Source organism: Oncorhynchus masou, chromosome 8, assembly GCF_036934945.1.
Source record: "Oncorhynchus masou masou isolate Uvic2021 chromosome 8, UVic_Omas_1.1, whole genome shotgun sequence".
NCBI classification, from domain to species: Eukaryota; Metazoa; Chordata; class Actinopteri; order Salmoniformes; family Salmonidae; genus Oncorhynchus; species Oncorhynchus masou.
In genome coordinates, this window is record NC_088219.1 from 38,983,872 (window position 1) to 38,989,117 (window position 5,246).

Here is a 5,246-nt window from a genome sequence, read left to right on the forward strand (position 1 = left end):
AAATTCAACAAGAGAGCATCCTTAGATAATGGGAAAAGGCCAAACTTAACCGTTGCACTTGAATAATTCCCACGGTGAATGGCCAGGCACGCTACGCTGTGAAATAACACACTATTGCAGAGACTTTGATATTACTGTCCAAAATTGATATGGTGAAAACAAGGTGTGGGGAGGCAGATGCAGAGCAACTCACATCAATACCTTTGTCAGATAACACTGTTAAACTAAAAAATGTATGCTATTGCTAGCAATGAAGATGAAACTGACTGAACGACTCAAAAACTCCCCGGGTTATGCTCTTAAATGGATGTTAGCTGTGAGGGCCGAGATGCCCATGTATTGACTTTTGTTCGCTATACATGTCAGGGGATGCTATTCACAAAGACATATTGTTCTGTCTCACGATTCCCCGAGCATGGCATACAGCATGGCATACAGCATGGCATATAGCATGGCATATAGCATGCAGCATGGCATATAGCATGGCATACAGCATGGCATATAGCATGGCATAACGCATGGCATACAGCATGGCATACAGCATGGCATACAGCATGGCATACAGCATGGCATACAGCGTGGCATACAGCGTGGCATACAGCGTGGCATACAGCGTGGCATACAACATGGCACACAGCATGGCACATAGCATGGCATACAGCATGGCATATAGCATGGCATACAGCATGGCATATAGCATGGCATACAGTATGGCATACAGCATGGCATACAGCATGGCATACAGCATGGCATATAGCATGGCATACAGCATGGCATACAGCATGGCATACAGCATGGCATATAGCATGGCATACAGCATGGCATACAGCATGGCATATAGCATATAGCATGGCATACAGCATGGCATACAGCATGGTATACAGCATGGCATACAGCATACAGCATGGCATATAGCATACAGCATGGCATACAGCATGGCATATAGCATGGCATACAGCATGGCATATAGCATACAGCATGGCATATAGCATGGCATACAGCATGGCATACAGCATGGCATACAGCATGGCATATAGCATACAGCATGGCATACAGCATGGCATATAGCATGGCAATGGCATATAGCATACAGCATGGCATATAGCATGGCATACAGCATGGCATACAGCATGGCATATAGCATGGCATATAGCATACAGCATGGCATATAGCATACAGCATGGCATATAGCATGGCATACAGCATGGCATATAGCATACAGCATGGCATATAGCATGGCATATAGCATGGCATATAGCATACAGCATGGCATACAGCATGGCATATAGCATGGCATACAGCATGGCATATAGCATGGCATAACGCATGGCATACAGCATGGCATATAGCATGGCATAACGCATGGCATACAGCATGGCATATAGCATGGCATACAGCATGGCATACAACATGGCATATAGCATGGCATACAGCATACAGCATGGCATATAGCATGGCATACAGCATGGCATATAGCATGGCATACAGCATGGCATATAGCATGGCATACAGCATGGCATACAGCATGGCATATAGCATGGCATATAGCATACAGCATGGCATACATCATGGCATACAGCATATTGCATTGCATACAGCATATAGCATGGCATACAGCATGGCTATATTGACGAAAAACAGATTCCATGGGATTGAATGATGGGTTTTTGCACAGATAGGCCTCCATCTATGGCGGGACAACGCACAGGCCTCTGTTATGGAGTCTAGTTGATAGTTAATCGACTATCTGGGCTGTTCCCCAGACCCCGTATGTAGGGACTTGTACAATGCTTGAACATGGCTATTGGTCTTGACATTTGTGTCTGTCGTTATTCTTTAATCTAACATGTCATACAGAAACAGCCTCTGCACTCTAGTTATGAATGTGTCTCCCTCTGCCATATCGAAGCATTGTATGATACATGGAGAGCAATTGGCGGCAAAAGAGCTGAGCACAGAACTCTGAGATATACTGCAGCAGGTAACTTTGATTGTAAACTACATCAAACCACATCAACTGTGCCCACACCTGTTCGCAAAACTATGTGGAGACATGGGATCAGAGCATGACAATGTTCTATTTCATTCCAAGGCTTGGTGGTTATCGAGGGGGAGTGTTGGAAAGATTTTTTCACATTTTAGAATAGCTGTTGTCGTTCACAATGGATGTAAAACAAAAAAAATGGACTTGGTTGACTTTCTGTGTAATGAAAATAAAATGTGTCTCCTTTGTAACAGACATATTTGGACAAACACAAGCATGCAGGGGAAATAAAAAAACATTCTACAGATGAGTGACCGAATTGGAAGAGCACTTGGGACCCACTTCCCAATCCGTTTGACTGTGATCCTGGCTAGGTTGACATGTCTGTAAGTGAAATCGAACAGCTGATCGTGCTGTCATGTGACCAAATGCATTTTTTGTTCCTGACTCAAAGGGAATAAATACCCGGCCATATGCCTCTGAGCATTAATGCCGCGTTCAAAACAACTGGGAACCCTTCGACTTCTGACATCAGTGCATTCAAAACAACTGGGAACCCTTCGACTTCTGACATCAGTGCATTCAAGACAACTGGGAACCCTTCGACTTCTGACATCAGTGCATTCAAGACAACTGGGAACCCTTCGACTTCTGACATCAGTGCATTCAAGACAACTGGGAACCCTTCGACTTCTGACATCAGTGCATTCAAGACAACTGGGAACCCTTCGACTTCTGACATCAGTGCATTCAAGACAACTGGGAACCCTTCGACTTCTGACATCAGTGCATTCAAGACAACTGGGAACCCTTCGACTTCTGACATCAGTGCATTCAAGACACCCTTCGACTTCTGACATCACTGGGAACCCTTCGACTTCTGACATCAGTGCATTCAAGACAACTGGGAACCCTTCGACTTCTGACATCAGTGCATTCAAGACAACTGGGAACCCTTCGACTTCTGATATCAGTGCGTTCAAGACAACTGGGAACCCTTCGACTTCTGACACCAGTGCATTCAAGACAACTGGGAACCCTTCGACTTCTGACATCAGTGCATTCAAGACAACTCTGAAAATTCATTTTGAATGGTCATCCAATTTGGAATTCCAACTCAGGAACTCGGTCCTCTTTCTACAGCGCCGGCATTCTGACCTGAAGATCACTGATGTCATGATTTGACCTCGTATTTTTCAGTTCCCAGTTGTCTTGAAAGCACCATAAAACTTGTGGTACGAGCTCATATCTGTGTGAAGCTGGCTTTAGTGCTCTCGTCTGCATTAAAACCAAATATCGATACTGGCTGGATGTGACAGCAAAGATGAGGTGTGCGTGCACTGTTTACCACGCCCGACTTTGAGAAGCTCTGACTTGACACGCATCAAGCACACCCATCTCATTAGTAGCGGTGAGATAATGTATCGTATGTAAGAGTCATTTCCAATTGACTGTCCTACAGGGAAGAGGTAAAGGCCTTGGCAGAGAGGTGCTAGGAACATAACCTCTCCCTCAACAAAACGAAGGAGCTGATCGGTAACTTCAGGAGACAACAGATGGAGCACGACCCCATCCACATTGACGGGCCGCAATGGACCCGGGCCTCGACGTACACATCACTGACAACCTGAAATGGTCCATACATAGACAGTGTGGTGAAGAAGGCGCAACAGCGCCAATATAAGACCCCTCCCTCCTTATATTTATAGGGTCCTAGACTACAGATTAACAATATATATACATTATGAGGTTTAATATTGTTCCACAGTACTTTTCTAGGCTCTCTGCCTCTTATGAAGAAACTGTCTGAGAAGTGTGTGACTGTGAAGACAGAACTCTGCAGGGGAGCGTAAGAGATAGGAGACTAGTCAGACATTCCACTATAAATCAACTTGGACATTTACTGCTAAGCTTTTAGATAACACTAAAAGCCTTGTTTATATCTGTGTAGGAATGGTTTTGGTCTCATGAGTAAAAGGTAATGACGTAGACAGTGACATCACTACAGCTGGACTTCAGGTTTAATAAACTTGGGACCTTTTCTATTTTGCAGAACTTACTCGGAAACATGCGTTGTGTTCCTGTTGTCAACTTCTGTCTGCAATTGCATTAATAAAGGTTTTTGAATGACTTAAAGATATTGTCATAATGATAATTTCACAACTGAGCCAATGATTGAAAAGGAACAAGGAACGAACCCTAACAGGGTCAAAGGAATTGTCCGTAGAGCTCAGAGACAGGATTGTGTCGAGGCACAGATCCGGGGACCACAAAGCCTCTTCCTAGAGCTGGCCACTCGGCCAAACTGTGCAATCGGGGGTCTTGGTCAGCGAGTTTGCCAAAAGGCTAGATTCTCTGGTCTGATGAAACCAAGGTTCAACTCAATGCCAAGCGTCACGTCTGGAGTAAACCTGGCACCATTCTTGCAGCATCATGCTGTGGGAGTGGTTTCAGCGGCAGGGACTGGGAGACTAGTCAGGATCGAGGCAAAGATGAACGGAGCAAAGTACAGAGATCCTTGAATAAAAAAAACTGCTCCAGAGCACTCAGGACCTCAGACTGGGGCAAAGGTTCACCTTCCAACAGGTCAACGACCCTAAGCACATAGCCAAGACAACGCAGGAGTGGCTTTGGGACAAGTCTCAATGTTCTTGATCGGCTCAGCCAGAGCCCGGACTTGAACCCGATCGAACATCTCCGGAGAGATGAAAATAGCTGTGCAGGAACACTCCCCATCCAATCTGACAGAGCTTGAGAGGATCTACAGAGAATGGGAGAAACTCCCCAATTACAGGTGCAAAGCTTGTAGCATCATACCCAAGAAGACCTGAGGCCATAATTGCTGTCAAAGGTGCTTCAACAAAGTACTGGGTCTGAATACTTATGTAAATGTGATGTTTTGTTTAAGAAAAATTCTTAAATTAGCTAACATTTAAAAACATTTTCCACTTTGTCATTATGAGGTATGGTGTGTAAATTGATGAAGAAAAAAACTATTTATACATACATGTCCAAATCTCACAATCAACATACTTTAGAATGTTTTGGACATGACGTGTGAAAATTCTAATAGGTACCACTGATTTTCATTGGATTTGTACCACAACAGCAGCCAGGTAAAGCATAGATTGCTGTCATACCTTGTCCATAGAATGCTTACAATACATGATATGGTCTCACTTCTAGATTTCTCAAACGGAGCAATGGTTTCAGCCAAACAAATAAATCAGCTCTAAGCACATTAAACCTATTAAGAAACGAC